Source organism: Mustela nivalis, assembly GCF_964662115.1.
Source record: "Mustela nivalis genome assembly, chromosome: 8".
NCBI classification, from domain to species: Eukaryota; Metazoa; Chordata; class Mammalia; order Carnivora; family Mustelidae; genus Mustela; species Mustela nivalis.
This window is the reverse complement of record NC_139027.1, coordinates 80,401,249-80,419,517: the sequence shown is the minus strand read 5'-3', so window position 1 is coordinate 80,419,517 and position 18,269 is coordinate 80,401,249. Positions and strand designations below refer to the sequence as shown.

General features: G+C 41.7%; 1 long non-coding RNA gene across 1 annotated transcript in view; it reads right to left on the bottom strand.

Moving 5' to 3' along the window:
• Positions 1 to 427: 427 nt before the first annotated feature.
• LOC309872638 overlaps positions 428 to 18,269 on the bottom strand; it is a 75,233-nt gene continuing 57,391 nt past the window's right edge. The window contains exons 2-3 of the long non-coding RNA XR_014316033.1: positions 8,321 to 8,463; positions 428 to 679 (exon numbers count right to left, since the gene is read on the bottom strand). This is a non-coding gene — a long non-coding RNA (uncharacterized lncRNA). The remainder of the gene's footprint in view (positions 680 to 8,320; positions 8,464 to 18,269) is intronic.

The following is an 18,269-nucleotide window of genomic DNA, read 5'->3' as shown; positions in this document are numbered from 1 at the left end:
CCCCTACTATCCATCCATCTATCCATTCATCCATCCATCATCTACAGAGAGATAATAGTACACACACACACACACACACACACGCACACACACACCCTATTGGTTCTGTTTCTCTTGGGAACCTGACAGATATGCCATCTGAGGTGACCACAGAGTCCTGAGGGATAACCCAGAGGCAGAACCAATGGCAAACTGATGAGCATTGCTCTCTTCATCTGTCTAAGGTGTGACTGGACACTTGTGGTTAAAATTCTGGACAGACTGGCACAGGGTGCATCCCTAGCATCCTAATAACATTTTGCTGCATCTAAGGGCTATTGGGGTGGGACTGTACTCTCATAAATTCCCAACTGGGTGTATATCCTAGGTGTCATTTTTCACATCAAGCTTAAAGACTTAATTTATCTTAAAAGGGGTAATTTATTACTTTACTTTTCCTTCAGAGGAGACCATCAATATCTCTCCCAGGGTTCTGAAGAATCACACCAAGTCAGTGCAATATGGGCATTGCTCTTTGTTAAATGAGGTCTCCAGGTCTGCACAAGGAGGTGAGGGTAAGCATCTGTAAGTCCTTGTTTCTCCATTTGTAAAATGGACACAGTGATGACCGCCATCGTCATCATTGTCATCATCATCGTCATCATCATCATCATCACCCACTGGACTACTAGGAAGCCATCTATGGAGAGATAGAAATTGATCACAGAAATGGTCTCCCTCCTCCTCATTCTTTATTCCTTCTTCCTCCCTTTTCATTGTTTGCTTCTCAAGGGATGAATAAAGCTCCCCCAGGACTAAGCCAGGAGTTAAAAACCAATGGAGTACATCAGTTTAAGTAAAAGTGTGACACTTGTAGGCCAGTAGGTTTGAATACGCTTATATCCATTCCCCTCCCCTCCAACTTCACCAATGCCCCTTACAGGCTTTAGAAGAGACAGAGTGATTGTGCTAATACTGCAGCAGAGACCAAGGGAGACTAACAGGAGGTTTGGGCACTGCAGCAAGCCCAAGGTGGGGGTGGCTCTAAGGGGAATGGGGGCTCTTTGCATTTCTCAGATCACATCTTATAGGTCAAGGGTCAAGAGACTTGAATACCTACCCCAGCTCTGAAATTAAACTTCTGTGTGAACTTGCACATGCCAGTAAACAGATCTAAGGCTTAGAACCTTAGTTTCCTTTTTATACAACAGAGGTAATGTTACTGTTCTACACACACACACACACGATTTTTTGATACCAACACTAAAATATCTTTTCCAGTTTTATTGATAAATAATTGACATATATCTCTGTATAAACTTAAGGCCGATAGCAGGATGGTTTGATTGACATATATTGTGAAATGATTATCACAACAGGTTTAGCTAACATCTGTCTTCTCCTATAGATTCAACGAAAAGAAAAGGAAGAAGAATAAAGGAAAACATTTTTCTATTATGATGAGATCTCTGAGGATCTACTCCCTTAACAACTTTCTTATATATCATACAGCAGTGTTTGCTACCGTCATCATGTCCTGCATTGAATCCCTAGTACTTATTTATACCTAGAAGTTTGTACCTTTGACCACCTTCTTGCAATTCCCCCTCCTCCTGGTCCTCACCTCCAGTAACCACAAGTCTGATCTTGTTTTCTATGTGTTTGATTTTTTTGTGATTTTTTTTGTTTTGTTGTTGTTGTTGTTTTTTTAACATTCCACATAAAAGTGAGATCATACCGTATTTGTCTCTCTGATATATGTTGCTTAGCACAATGCCCTCTAGGTCCAACCATATTATCAGAATTGGTAGGATTTCCTTGTGGGTTTTTTTTTTTTTAATGGCTGAAGATTATTCCATTGTACATATATAACACATCTTCTCTGTCTATCTATTGAGGGACACTTAGGTTGTTTCCATGTCTCGGCTGTTGCAAATAATGCTGCTATGAACGTGGGACACCAACATTTTTCAAAGTGAGGTTATTAGAATCACCTGCACCAAGTCCCCTGAGGAAACTGCTAACATGCAGACTCTTGGACCTTATTCTGGGCTTTGCTGAATTAGATTTTCTGGGGCCAGGAATCTACATTTTAACAAGGGACCAAGTGTCATATTTTGTTCCCATTATTCACGTTTATGTTATTCTGCTGAGAGACTGGAATTCCATCAAATTCTAGTCTCACTAGTATAGTGAATTATCGACACAGGCCACCTTTTTTTTTTTAATTTAAAAAATATATATCTTTATTATGTCCATGGGGTAAAACACGTTTTAGATAATTTACTCTTTTGAGCAGAAGAATGTTGTGGTAGAGGGGCTAGGCAATGTCTCTATTTCCCCACTGTTCTTTGTATTCACATCACTTGCAATGTGACATTGCTGTACTTTCCATCAAAATGTAGTCTATTTCTTTCTCCCACAAACCTGGGCAGCTCTGTGACTTGTTTCAGCCAATAGAGGGCGGGGAAAGTGATGTGTGTTCCTTCCATTGGAGGCTAGAAGAGGTCCCGCCCCTTTCTACTCAAATAGATCCTGCCACTGCCCTGTGACCCTCCCAGGCCCACCTGAAGGGGAATGAGAGTGCACAGGAGGGAGAGTCCGGCTGCCCAGTCGTGGACATATGACAAGTTCATAGTTATAAAGCAGACTGCCCCCAAACAAATGAGGCAGCACAGTGAAGACCAACAGAGCTGCCTGCTGGATCCATAGGTGACCACAGAATCTCTAAGTCCAGAAGAGCTGCCTGGCTGACTTGTAGACTGTAGCCTTAAAATATGGGTCTTGGAGTGCCTGGGTGGCTCAGTGGGTTGAAGCCTTCGCCTTCGCCTTCGGCTCAGGTCATGATCCCAGGGTCCTGGGATCGAGCCCAGCTTCCAGCTCTCTGCGCAGCGGGGAGCCTGCTTTTCCCTCTCTCTGCCTACCTCTCTGACTACTTGTGATCTCTGTCTGTCAAATAAATAAATAAAATCTTTTTTAAAAATGTGGTAATTTTAGCAGGCTCTGGGGCATAAAGACTGTCCCTAGTTGTCTAATCCTGGTTCTGGCATGATTGGGGTGGTGGAAAGGGGTCCAAGTGTGAAAGCCAGGGAGGTGAAGGAGGAGGTTAAGGTGTGGGTTCTGGACTAGTCAGTTTGCATGAGAAAGGTGTAATCCTAGCTGAGACATTTTCTCTGTCTAGGAAATAGCTAACCTGGGAACGAGCAGTCCCTCCAGATCAGCAAGGTCCTAAGATGTCCAAGCATCGGAAAAGACATGATTAGTTCAACTGTGAGTAATAGTTAAATAGACATTGTTTTAAGCCACTGAGTCTGGAGTGAGTTAGTGATGCAGCAACAGCTGATTCCTACGAATGTCCATGAGGAACAATGACAATGAGAAGGTTGCTATGAACACATTTAATAAGGACATATTTTCCAAAATTGAAACTCAGACAGGAGGAAGCAGTAGGACAGGCTGCAGTGACCACTGGCCATGGGTAACTTACTCTTGTTCTGATACAACAATTTGCTGATGATTTTCCCAATTTGATTTTTCCAGGCAATTCTGGATGGAGCTGTCTTGGCTACTTCCCCATGTGGAGCCCTACTGTCTCCAAGCCCTTTTTTCTCCCTGCAGAAAGTGGAGGTAGCTTAGGCTTAAGGGTTTGTAAAACCAGTAATAAAAACACTAAGCAGTTTGCTTTCGGAAGTTACTTCTTAGAACAATGATTGTCTAGAAGGTGGGATCTACCAACATATGTCACCCCCAATCAGGGAGTCACATGCAATAGGAAAAAAAAAAAAAAGAAGCATATTTAACAATACAGAAACATTTAGCACTTTATAGTGAGAAAAAGACATTAGTTTTTGTTTTGCAGTACAACTACCCAAAGTAAAGTTCAAAAGTAATTTTTTGGCCAAAGGAAACATGCAAAAGATACAGTGATTTTCAGATGGGACCTTTCAGGACTTGAGAGTGAGGTGGGAACAGTGTGAGATTTGTGCTTTCACAAGAAGGGTTCTGGTTAATAAAAGTTTAGATGCTTCATCTTAGAGGGCTAAATGGTGCCCAGTGTCCCCATCATGGTAAGGCTTGAGTGGCCTTCCAGTGAGAACACTGGAAGTAATGGAAATACACTTAGTAATGGAAATAACCGCTTTATATGCAGCATGTGGTTTCTGTGAACCCCAGCTCTTGCCTTAGTAATATCACTGAAATGCACTGAAATCCATTGAAAATCCCTTCTGCAGATTCCTAACTAAGAACATTTCTTTCAAGGCAGGAGATTTAATGGAACATAAAGCAAATACCAAACTTGGTCAAAATTAATCAAGTCCTTTGAACATCACTGGCAGAGCTCTCTGAAAATGATGCAAATGACAAATTCGTCTCTAAAGGCAAAACTCAGTTCAGTCCCTAAGTAGGGAAAAACCCAGTCCTCCACCTCCTTCTGTGTTTCTCTTTCCTGTGTGTCTCCTTTTCTACTCATGCAGAACACTCACAATACCGCTAATGCCAGATGTGTAGGGGTTTTCCTGCACATCAAGCAATTCTCTGGGACACCAGCAGGGGATCCTACAATGTGACTGGCACAATTCTGACACCATTTACATGGAGGTAGCATCACATCCTGCAGATTAAGAGCTCAATCCCACAAGACTGCTCCCACTGTGTTTCAGATGCCAATTGTAAGTAATATGTCCCCAGGTTACCCACAACTTCCATCATATTTGGTTATAAATCGGGGGTTCCCATGCATGGCCCTTCCTCAGACTTGATTAATTTCCTCACAGAGCTCAGGAAAACACTCAATGTATCTGCCAGTTTATTAAAGGATGTAGTAAAGTATATAGCTGTACAGCCAGATGAAGAGGTACAGAGTCAGTTCTGGAAGTGTCCCACGCATACTGCTTCTATCCCCATGGATATGGGTGTGTCATCCTCCTGGTGTGGGTATGTCCATTCACCTGGAGGCTCTCTGAACCTCCTAATATTAGGATTTTATAGAGGCTTCCTCATGTGGGCATGATCAATATTAGCTGTATTTACAGCCCTTTTCCCCTCTCTGAAAGTTTGGGGGTGAGGCTGAAAAGTCCAAGCTTCTAATCAGATCTTTCTGGTGACCAGCCCCCATCCAGGAGCCCACCCAGAGTTATCTCAGTAGAACAAAAGACACTGCTAGTGTTCCTATCACTTAGACATTTACAAGGGTTTTGGGAGCTCTGTCTGGGGAACAGAGTGGCAGGACAAGCATACGTTTAGTGTTATCCAATAGCATCTCACTCAGCTCCTAACTACTACTCTGGGACAAGAGTTAACACTGCTTCCCAACTTTTCTGCACTAGGGACTGCAGTGGCTCAGGCAGTAAAAAGTTTGTCTCTAGTTTTCTGCAACCAGCTGGGAAAGCAACTCCTAGTAGCTGCAGAGCTTTCCATTATTTACCAAAGGTTGCAGTTGAAATCCATCCCATGACCCACTGCTGAACAAGTGGCAAGGAGGTGATGAAGAGGGTATCAGGAGAAGGAAAAATAATTGCTGGAGCACAGAAGGAAAGTGTAAATGAGTTAAACTACTCTCTTGAGAGGGCGAGAGCTAGGAAGGCAGCTATCCTGTGCCTATGATTCCTGGTAGGTGTTTCCACTGACAAAAATGCCACATGCCCAAGGATGCAGCCACTGTGCTGGGTGGGGGAGGGTTGTGGGGACAGGGAGGGGGCTGCTGAAACACAGAAGATATGCATATGGCACTGAGAGTCCTTGAGTCAATCAGCTGATCCTAGGGTAGCATGGTTCTTTGGGGCCTGACTGTGCTGCTATGGAAAAATCCAATTCCATGGCAATGCCTAGGGACAAAGTAGCTATGTTCCATACCAGCAGCCCTGGGGCCCCTCCCTTCTTCCTCAGCACAGCACCTCCCTTCCCTGGGCTCAGTCAGTCCAGACCCTACAGTGCTGTTCAAGTGGTGTGTTTGGAGAAGCAGTGAATGAGCATCTGGTGATGAGAAAGTGAGTGTGTAAAAGTAAAAAACACATGGTGTGGCCCACTCTCCATGTCTTGCTACAGGTCAGGAGCCGACAATCTCCCTCTTCAGCACTTTCTAAACAGTTTGCCCTCTATGTTGAGTCCATTGTAAAAGTGACATCTTCCTAAACCCACATTGGTCAGGCTATTTCTAATATCTGCCAATGTCCCTTGAGTAAACTTCTGATAGAGGGAAGAGTTGGGAGTGTTTTCCAGTCACTCCCATGAGGCCTCCTTAAGGTTGCTGACAGCCTTCTTCGAGGTGGCAAAAATGGGTGGGGGGGGGGGAAGTGTATGGAAACTACATGAAAAAAATCTGACCTTTGGGGCAGGCTTTTCAAAGAGTCAATTACAGTTGAAATTAGGAGATGGAAGGAAGTTAAAAGACTAGAAGCAATAGCAAGGCATGACATTCATCCAGCCTCGAGATATATATTGAGCACCACCTCGAGCCAAGCACTATTCTAGGTCTTGAGATTACAGAATCTAAATTGGAATTTGAAACTGGATTCAAATGTACATAAAAACGGGCCAACGTAGATAATTGGTGTAGGGACCGAAGATATTTCCGCAGACTTTGAAGACCTCACGGGGTGGGGGGCAGGGGTGGTGGTGGCTGTGGAGGTGGGGCTGGCAGTCTTTAATATGGATTTTGCCTTTGTCACTAGGGACACCCCCTGTGCCCTTGTCCTGAAGTGCCCAGAGAAAGACCTGTGCCATCTATTTTCAGAACACGAGGACATTTGGTGGGCTGCTCTGACGAATTTCCTCTGCTGTAGAAGGAGAGGGGCTGTTTATGGATTTCTGGAGGAGGGACTGTTGCCTGATTCTCTTTGCTTGCCCTACTCAGAAAAATGTTCAGATTTCTTTTTAAGGCGATACATGCAGGATCATTCTATTGCAAGCTATGCATATGTATCTGTTTAATTTTAACTCAAGCTCTTTACCAAAAAGCAAGTTCATTTACTCAGAGCCTAGACAGAAGGCTTTCCCAGTCCTGACACCTTGCTTATTTGCTACTTAAAGTCTTTTGGAAGAAAAGAACAGATTTTTGCATTTTGTTCCCTTTCTTACTTCAGAATTTTTTTTTTTTAAACCCACACAACTGTCCTAATTGGAAAGGATTCTTGATCTATTTCATTGCAGTCTGTTTATTTCTGGTAAGTGTCCAGAACACTTGGCCCCTACCCCTGCCAAGGCTGCTCTCCAACAACATTTCAACTTTGTTCCAGAGCAGTTGGAGTTTCACAGCAGCCCAGAACTCTCAACAGAGAGCCCCAGGTGATATGCTGGGGCATAAGTCTCCCCTCTGGGTCCTCAGCTTCCCTTTAGGCCCACCCAAGTTGCTTGTCACAATGGCATTCCTGTCTTCTCCCTTCTGCTCACCTTTCCACATAGGGAAAGGTGCTGCTGCCACACTCCGGATGCAAGCATGGAAACTGGGGGGGTTGTGGAGATCAAAATCTAATTCCGAAATCAACTAGAGTCCTTGGCATATTGCACAAGCCTAGGACAATTCCAGCCTGAACAGATATGCATTGGGTTAAGGCTGTACATGGTAAGGAGGTATCTATTAAAGGCAAGAGATCAGATTGGAACAGGGCAAAAGGTGGGGTTGTAGGAAACAGGCAAAAAAACAAGGCGTCTCCATAAACACATGTGACACAAATGAAGTCATCATCAGGAATAGCCTTAGGGATTGGTGGAGGGCTGGAAAATCCACCAAGATAATAAGCAGTTGTGATGGGGATCCTTACTATAAAGCACCAGAGAAGGACCGTAGAGCTGATTTAGAGTGGAGGTGGTGCACCAGGAGCCTGCAGATATGCTCTATTTGGCCCACAAAGTGTGTGTGTACATGTACATTTTGCACGCGTGTGTGTGTGTTTTCCCTTTAGTTGATGTAGCATGTTTTTGGTTGACATGTACTCTCTACTTCTCTTCACTAATGTCTATTACCATATTTCCTGCTGGAACAGTCACACAGGGGCCAGAGAGGGGGATGGAAATTGATTCAGGAAGAATGTACCTCCATCATGCCTCAAACTGCACCCTGCTGAAAGTCTCTCGGAGGACAGCACAGAAGCTTAGTATTAATTCCTCCAAATTATCCGACTTGGCAATGAGCGTAGTGGTCGTGCTTCCTTCTCCTCATGGGGATCATAGCTTCAAGGAGTTTCATATGCTATAGACTCCAAAACATATGTATGAGTTGTCAGGAGGATAACCCTCACAGGAAGAAATACAGGTGTGTCTAGGGGCCAGTGGCAGCAGGGCTTAGAAAATGCAAAAAAAAAAAAAAAAAAAAAATTGCACTTCTTGAAGGTGATCTGCTCACCTGCCCCTTGTTGCACTGGCTGGTGAAGGAACTAGAGGTTCAAGGGTTGGCCACAGAAGCCCTGTGAACCCAGCTTGATTCAGAGAAGTCGAGGAGGCAGAGTTCTATAAAGAATCACACTATTTTCAGGAAGCAGTCCGTCTCTGTGGAAACAGAGAAAGAGAAAGGTCCTTTGGGATCAAGAATTTTAGAAAGCTGCTCCTGCCCCACTCTTATTTAGAGCCTCCTGCAGAAAGCTTTTTTTGGGAAAGTCCCACCCATATACTCTATAAGTAACAAAAAAGAGAATAGAATACCTTCCACGCAAGTGTGCTGTAAGATGCAAAGAACAGAAAATTCTGTCAACAGAAGAACATGCACCAGAAAACTGCCTGGAAGAGATGAAATTATGATCAAACATTCCTCCGTGAATTAGAGACAAAGCACAACCAAAAAAATCTTAGCAAAACAATGTGATCTCTAAAGGGAAACCACAAAGCACAAATGTCAGAACTCAAATACAAGAAGACAAAGCAGGGAGAGGTGATGAGATAGGAGCAGAAGAATCAGGAAAGATAGAAAAAATAAAGCCATCTTCACATGACTGAAGACAAAATTGGTTGGGGCTCAGAAGGAGTGACGTCCCGGCAGCAGATGCTGTACAGGAATCAAAGGGTAGAAATATGAAATGCAACTACATGAAATAGAGACAGAAGTTTAAGACAATTAAAGGGGGCATGGCAGTGATAGCAGAAAGTCCAAAGAAAGCCAACATATGCAAAACTGGGGTCCCTGAAGAAACCAAATGATACAAGGTAACAAGTATTTTAAAATATAATTCAAAGCAGTTCTTAAAATGAAACAAGACTTCAATCTACTTATTGGGTGTCCACACCACTTCCCAGGGAAACCTGATCCAGGATAGTCACTGTATGAGACATAGCCTAGTCTAATTATTGACTTAGGGAGAGTATAGTTTGTAAAGCATAAAAAAATCAAGTTATTTACAAAGAGAAAAAAAAAAAAAAAACAACAGATGGAACTCAGACTTCACCCAATAGTATTTAACATTAGAAGAGAATGGAGAGGGGTGCCTGGGGGTCTCAGCTGGTTAAGCATCTGACTCTCGGTTTCAGCTTAGGTCATGATCTCAGGGTCCTCAGATTGAGCCCCACAAGGCTCTCCACTGGGCGTGAGCCTGCTGGAGATTATCTCCCTCTGCTCCTCCTTTTGTTTGTATGCTCTCTCTCTCTCTCTCTCTCTCTCAAATAAATAAATAAATAAAATCTCTATACAAGATAGAGAGAATGGAGAAACACTCAGAAGATATTTAAGGAAAGTGCAAACCAAGAATTTTCTATCATCCAAGCTGTTCGAGAATTATAAAGCCTATTGCAAACCATTTAAATATGCAGAAACTCCGAAAGTATTGTTTCCACGAACCTTTCTTGAGGAAACAACCAGAAAATGAACTTCATCCAACTGAGACTCAACTGCAGAAACTTTAGCCAAGAGTGTGACTGTAAGCCTTAATTATATTTAGGTTGGATCTAAAAGTAAATGTGAAGTGGGGATTGGAGTAACAAAATAGAATGTAAGTGTCGTATGCTCTGACAATGTAGAAATAATACAACTGGCAAACACCGGGAATAGGAAAGGGTAAAGATGTCATTTGGAAGCTCAGTGATGGCTTTATCAATAGAATCAAGGACACGGGGAAAAGAATTTAAAGACTCAAATAATAGAACATACATTTTTAAGAGCCCCAAATAAAAACTAATCAAAATAATATTACTTAGTAAAGTAGGAAGTGGAGAAGAGACAGAAGGGAAGAAAATAAATATGAATTTAATTATTGTTCAAAGCAGTTTAAAGAGCAAATGACTGAGGATTTTGTCTGATAATTATATCACTAAAACAATATTATAATTCCTCTTACGTCTCACAACTTGTTTCTCTTCCCTTCTCTTGAAATCTTCTCTTCTCTTCCCCTTCCCTCCTTTCCTCTCACCTCTATTTCCCACCCTGTTCTCCCAACCCAAGGAGAAAACAAACGGACCTTATACTGAAAGATTTTAAAATACTGTATGCAGAGAGCAAAATATAGACCTTCTAACGCATATTGTTAGAATGTCTATTCTACTCAAGGCAACCTACACATTTAATGCAATCCCTATCTAAATACCAACAGCATTTTTCTCAGAGCTAGAACAATCCTAAAATGTGTATGGAACCATAAAAGACCCCAAATAGGCAAAGCAATCTTAAAAAAGAAAAACAAAGCTGGAGGCATCACAATTTCAGACTTCAAGTTATATTACAAAGCTGTAGTGATCAAAACAGTTCAGTACTGACACAAAATAGACACACAGATTAATGGATCAATAGAAAACCCAGAAATGAACACACAATTATATGGTCAATTAATCTTCAAAAAAGCAGGAATGAATATCCTATGGGAAAAGGAATGTCTCTTCAACAAATGGTATTGAGAAAACTGGACAGCAACATGCATAAGAATGAAACTAGACCACTTTCTTATACCATACACAAAAATAAATGAAAAATTAAAGACTTAAATGTGAGACTTGAAAACATAAAAGTCCTAGAAAAAAACACAGTAGTAATTTCTTGGACATTGGCAATAGCAATTTATTTCTTGATATGTCTCCTGAGACAAGGGAAACAAAACCACAAAAATTCCCTACTTGAACTATATCAAAATACAAAGTTTCTGCAGAGCAAAGAAACAATCAATGAAACTAAAAACCAATCTACAGAAGATATTTGCAAATGACATATCTGATAAAGGGTTAGTATCCAAAATACATAAAGAATGTATAAAACTCAATACCCCCAAAATGAATAATCCAATTAAAAATGGGCAAAAGATGTGAAAAGGCAAATGAAGACATGCCAATGGCCAACAGACACATGAAAAGTTGTTCAGCATCACTGATCATCAGGGAAATGCAAATCAAACTTAACAATGGGCTATCACCTCACACCTGTCAGAATGGCTAAAATCAACAGCTGTTGGCCAGGATGTGGAGAAAGTGGAACAATCTTGCCATTGTTGGTAAGAATGCAAATTGAGGCAGCCACTCTGGAAAACAGTATGGAGTTTCCTCAAAAAGTTAAAAATAGAACTACCTACAATCCAGCAATCACACTACTAGGTATTTACCCCAAAATACAAAAATGTTGATTCAAAGGGATACATGCACCTTGATGTTTACAGCAGCATTTCTAGACAAAAATCCATAATAGCCAAATTATGGAAACAGCCCATATATCCACTAGCTAATGAATTGATAAAGAAGAGGTGGAGTGTGTGTGTGTGTGTGTGTGTGTGTGTGTGTGTGTATGTACCATATCTCCACTGGCTGATGAATTGATAAAGAAGAGGTGGTGTATATGTATGTGTGTGTATATGTATGTATATTTATGCATGTATATGTATATGTATATAAATGCATGTGATACACAGATACATTCCACATATGTGTGGAATATTACTCAGCCATAAAAAGAATGAAATCTTGCCATTTGCAACAGCATGGATGGAACTAGACAGTATTATGCTAAACAAAATAAATCAGCTGGAGAAAGACAAATACCATATGATTTTAGTCATATGTAGAATTTAAGAAATAAAACAAACAAGTGAAGGGGAGGGAGAGAAAGAGGCAAACCAAGATACAGACTCTTAATCACAGGGAATGGACAGACGGTTACCAGAAGGGAGGTGGGTGGGGGAAGGGCCAGATAAGTGATGGGGATTAAGGAGGGCACTTGTTTGATGAGCTTGTTATGGAAGTGTTGAATCACTACATTGTGTACCTAAAACTAATATTACACTGTATGTTAACTAGCTGGAATTTAAATAAAAACTTTAAAAAAATACAGACCTTCTACAACTTACTATAGTGCTACATCCCAATAAACCCATCATAAATTGAAAGTAATGTAAGTTGAAAATGTATTCAATGCACCTAACCTCCCAAAAATCACAGTTTAGCCCAACCTTAACATGTTTAGAAAAATTCCATCAACATAAAACTGGGCAAAATCCTTTTACAAAGCCTATTTTATAAGAAAGTATTGAATATCCACTGATAGAATACTATACTGAAAGTGAAAAACAGAATGGTTGTAAGGGTACAGAGCAGTTGTAAGGATGTTGGTTGTTGATCTTTATGATCATGCGGCTGACGCAGATCTGTGGCTCATGCCTCTGTCCAGCTTTGAGAGAGGATCGGACCACAAATCACCAGCCCAGACAAGAAAATCTGAAGTATGATTGCTACTGAATGTGTATCACTTTTGCAACATCTTTAATTTAAAAAACCATTAGGCCTAACCATTGTAAGTCAAAGACCATCTGTAATGTGACAGATCTAAGATCAAACTCATATCAAAAAACATAAATGGGATAAATTCAATTATTAAAATAAAGGATTTTCACCTTGTATCACAAAGCACAACAAAATCTTTTGCTGTTTAAAAACAATATTTCTCGAGGCACCTGGGTGGCTCAGTGGTTTAAAGCTTCTGCCTTCGGCTCAGGTCATGATCCTGGAGTCCTGGGATGGAGCCTCGCATGAGGTTTTCTGCTCAGTGGGGACCCTGCTTCCCCCTCCCTCTCTGCCTGCTTCTCTGCCTACTTGTGATCTCTAAGTCTCTGTGTCAAATAAATAAATAAAATCTTTAAAAACAACAACAACAACAATATTTCTCAAAAAAAAAATAAATAAAAGGAGGAATTTAAAAGGAAGGAAAAAACAACAACAATATTTCTCAAAAAAATAAAAAATAAAAGGAGAAATTTAAAAGAAGTCATATCTTGGGCAGTAAATAAATCATAAGGTTTGAAAATGAAAATGATGGTCATCAGGTACCAGACAAGCATAACCAAAAGAAAGCAAGTGCTGTCAGTTTACCTTCAAAGAAGAAGAAATTCAGGACAAAAACCATTAAATGAGACAAAGAATAAGATGTTATAAAGCTAGAGAATGGATTGCACAAAGAAGACAGAATAGTGAATGAATATCTGTGCATAAAACCACATGACAGCAACATTCACAAGGCAGAAATTACAGAAGATATAAGGAGAAATAGAAACACACTTGTCATAGGAAAATTTTCAGTCCTATTAATTCATGTCAGAATTAATGTCAAACAACAAAAAGAAGTCAAAACTAAGAAAGTTGATCTGATTAATATATGTCAAAATCTATATACTGAAAATGCAGAATTTACCTTCTTTTCAAAGGTCAAGGGAACACAGATGAAAACCGACCACATGACAGATGGTAACAAACATCTCAATGAACTCCCAAAAGGAGAAATAGTACAGGCAAAATCCTCTGATCATAAAATAGTTAACCTAGACACTGACAACTAAATAGAGAAATAGAAGAAGATTCTTTTATTTGAAATTTTTAAAGAGGTAAACAACTCTCTCCTAAACCTCTCTTAGGTCAAAGGAGAAATGCATACCAAATTGCAGAGATTTTTAGGAAATGACAATTGATAAAATGACACAACATTACCTGTGAGTTATTGCCAAAGCAGTACATATCCTTAAATGCTTGGGTTAATAAAAATAGAAAGAACAAAACAAATTATTTAAACATCTAATTCAATTTTTAAAACACTCACTCTTTTTAAACCCAATCTTCAACCTCAATTAATTATGTTAAAGTAGACTTAACTGATGTACAATAAACTGTACACATATTTAAACTGTGTAATTTGGTGAGTTGTGACATATTTAGCCACTTGTGAAACTATCACCATGATCAAGTTAACGAGCATATACATCACACCCCAAATATCCCATGCTCTCTCATAATTCCCCTTTCTTTCCTCTCCCACACTATCCCCAACCACTGATTTAATTTCTGTCAATATAGATTTGTTTGCACCTTCTAGAATTTTTTTAAAAGATAGAATTATAAGCATTATGTAGTTCCTATAACTCAGCATAATTATTTTTAGATTCACTAAAATATTTCCATGTAATGGGTTATGCCTCAAAACTACCGAGCAGTGGGGAGGGGCAATGGGGAGAGGTGGGATGAACCAAGATTGGCTATAAATGGATAATTACTGAAGCTGAATCATGGACACCAGAGAGTTCATTTTACTATTCTGGCTTCTTATATAAATGTTTCAAAATCAAATCTTTAGAAGTTAGTAAAATGAAAATGGCAAAAGGAAACAGACTAAAACAGTGCTCCAACTTCCTCTGGTGTTAATGAGACTTTGCCTGTTAAGGAGAGCTGGCCACTCTTTCACTTATACTGAATGGTTCTTCATCTGCTCCACTTTCTTGTCTGAGAAAAGCAAAACACCACATTTTGCTTATGGTGTTTAATGTGTGTCAGAGTCCATTACCCCTAAGGGAGTTGCATTTTGGAATGTTTGGTATGGTAGACTGTTATATTTGTAGTTTCCAGGGAACCCTGCCTTCCAGTATTGTCACAGTGTCTCTAGGCTTGGCCATATGATGGCTTTGGGCAAATGGTCATTAGCAAGAGGGTTGCAAGCAGAGGTCTGATCCATGCTTGTAAAGTAGGGCTTGTCCTCTTGGAGCCAGCTGCAACACTGTCAAGAAACTCAAGCTAGCCATATGGAAAGACATTGACCGAAAAGGCCCAGCCTTTTGAACAAACCCAGCCAAGCACCCGTTGTATGAGGAAAGAGCCATCTTGGATGTCCAGTCAACCCAAGGAATCATGAGAAATAATAAAATTGTTATTTTAAGCCAGTATATCTGAATGGTTTCTAACACAGCACTAGATAACCAAAAAAGTCAGTACATACATGATTGTGCTTCCAGAAAGTTGGTGAAAATTTGCACAAGTGAGCCACAGGATAAGAGAATTAGTCATGAAGACAAAACTTCTACAACTACTGAGATAATTATTTGCTTTCAGCAGGAAGTGAAGTTTAGAAAATCCCTCTCATGCATAACTTTCCTGGAATACATCTCCTGGGTGGTGGGTAGCTGCCCATGAGAAAGCACGCCCAGAGAAGGGGATGCTGGAAAGATCTGTGTGTAATGGGCATTAACCCAGGTGAACATGACTGACCACAGCTCCTTGGCATAATAAAACACCATAGTGGAGTCAGCCTTGTCCTGCTCAGCCCATTTCCCAGAGCCACTGTGAGCTGTTCAGGGCAGTGCGGCAGAGAAAAAAGCCAGGTCCAGATCCAGGAAGGCCTCAGAGGAGTCGCAACCCCCAGCTCTGGCTTCCAGACACTAGGCTCCCAGACACTAGGTTAGGGAATTGAGCCACAGGCTGAAGAGGGTGCTTCACATCAGTGGAGGCCAGAAACCCCTAACCCATGGGCCTGTACCACTGTACTGGCAACCATCACAGTAAGGCCCCCATCACAGAAGGAAGAGCCAAAGAGAATGAAATCATTCCATGAGAGCCTTGCCCTTGCCTGCATTGCATTCACTTCTCCTATATATTCTTTTACAAAGTGAGTGAAATTGTTCTAGCTCACAGCAGTGGGTGAAAACAGACTCCGCCCACCATTTCCTGGGTGTGGGTGCTGTGGGCAGATGCCAGGAGGAATTTAAAAGAAGTCATGCTATTTTGGGTGTTATAATTTGCCAGAAAGCCAAGGCAGCAATACGTCTGCCTGTGTGAGATTCCCACCCTTTAGATAAGGAGCTTTGTCCCGCAGTTCACATTGTTCCAGCATGTTGAAGTCATTCTGCGGCCTTTTCCCTTACCGTTCCTGGTTCAGCACAGGGTCTTGTGCTCTGACCCTGGGCAGCCTCCTGCCTGGCCAGTCTACATGCAGATCTCCAAGTGCTTTTACCTAGTGGCTCATGTGAGGGGTGGGCAGGACCAGGGTGGTGTCATCACAGTGGCAGGCAAATCTGAAGTTTGCCAAGAAAGTTCCAGATTGATTGGCTCCATCCCCAGTGGTGACTGGACCATGAATCAAAAGAGAAATCCCAAGAAGAGTGGCTGAAGGGGTCAGGCCAGGCCAGCACTGCCCTGACCAGTGCAAATCAGGAAAAGGAGGTCATTTAGAAAAGAAGGGAAGGCTATTTTGGGGAAATAAAAGGCAAATGGATGTCACTAGACAACAGGCCAGACCTCCAGTAATAGGTATATATATATATATATATACATACATTTCATTTTGGAGAATTCTGCGGAGCTCGGAGGCAGAGCCCTATTTTTAGTGTCTATTGTGTGAGGCTTTGGCAGAGATGTGCATAGCTGCAGTTTTCTTCTGACAATGATTACATTTTAAATAGAGAAAGAAGGTAATGAGGGCAAAAATAATAACTATTTTCAGGCCTCAAAATTCAGGGTGTTTGAAACAGGGTTTTCTAAAATGCCAGCCTTGGTAGAAGAACCAGTTTTCCTTCTTGCCTTTCATTCAAGGCCTCTTAATAGGCAGTGTGCAGGCAGGGGGTGGGGATGGGTAGGCAAGGCGGTGCTCTTGTTTTCCTCCCTGTGTCCCGCTCAGGCCCAGTTGTCTGATTTCCACTATTTAACAAGGGAGGAGGAGAGAGGAGCCAGGGGCCTACCCAGCATGGAGATTCTTCAACTTTGTGCCTCAGAATGCCTGGGGACTGCCAGAAGTGCAGATTCCTGATCCCAGCTCCTCCAGGGTCTGATTTCTTGGTCTGGGAGAGGACTAGGAAGTAGAATCCGCACCCCTCCTGGCACCTCCCACCCAACTGAGTGTCTCCAGTCACTCAGCGTGTGGACAGTCCTGGACCCCATTTTGAGAAACCTCCCCCTGCAGCCAGTGCCCTATAAATTGGACTTACAAGTTCATGAACTTGAAGGAGTTTGAGATGTTCAGAAGAGAGCATTGACCATAGAATTAGATGAAGATGAGAGATGGTGTGGGACAGACTGTGATATTGTGATTTATAATAAGATATAGTGGGGGGGGGGCGCCTGGGTGGCTCAGTGGGTTAAAGCTTCTGCCTTTGGCTTGGGTCATGATCCCAGGGTTCTGAGATGGAGCCCCCGTTGGGCTCTCTGCTCAGCAGGGAGCCTGCTTAACCCCCCTCCCCCAACTGCCTGCCTCTCTGCCTACTTGTGATCTCTGTCTGTCAAATAAATAGAATCTTAAGAAAAAAAAAAAAAGATATAGGTACTTGCTCTTTGTCCCCATTTCTCTGAATCAAGCTCCTAAGACACTTGGAATTTCCTAAGTGAGAAGAGCCATCAACATGTCTTTCGTTACATTAATAAGGTGACTTTTGGAGACACCTAAGGATGAGGGCTGGTTGTTAGTGGAACTAAACCTGAGATTAGGGGTCGGAATTTTCATTCCTAGCCCTGGATCTCCCAGGAGGAGAAAGGGGCTGGAGACTGAGTTTAATCATCAGTGGCTAATGATTTAACCGATCATGCCTCTGTGATAAAACCTCTGTAAAAACCCAAAAGGACCAGTTGGGAGAGCTTCCAGATTAGTGAGCATGGAGACTCAGGGAGAGTGGTGCACTCAGAGAGCATAGAATCTCCATGCCCCTTCCCACAGAGCTTGACCTATGTATCTCTTCTATGTGTCTGTTCCTAAATTATGTCCTTTGTAACAAACTGGTTACTAACAATCCAGTTAGTAAAATGGAATCTTGGAACCTCCAATCTATAGCTGGTCTGTCAGAAGCACAGGTAACAACCTTAACTTTCAGTTGGCATCTTGAGTGGGGTAGGGAGGCAGCCTTGAGGGACTGAGTCCTTTAACCTGTGGGATCTGATGCTATCTCCAGGTAGTGTTGGAACTGAGTGAAACTGTAGACACCCCACTGGTGTGAGAGAATCCCTTGATGTGTGTCGGGAGGAAAATCCACACACTGGAATTCAGTGCTGAGTTATAAACATGGAACCCAAAGTCTAGCTGAGCTGATTAGAAGCTGGATAGCCGAGACCACTATTCAGAGCACGTCTAATCAAAACAGGTCTGAACTGAAACG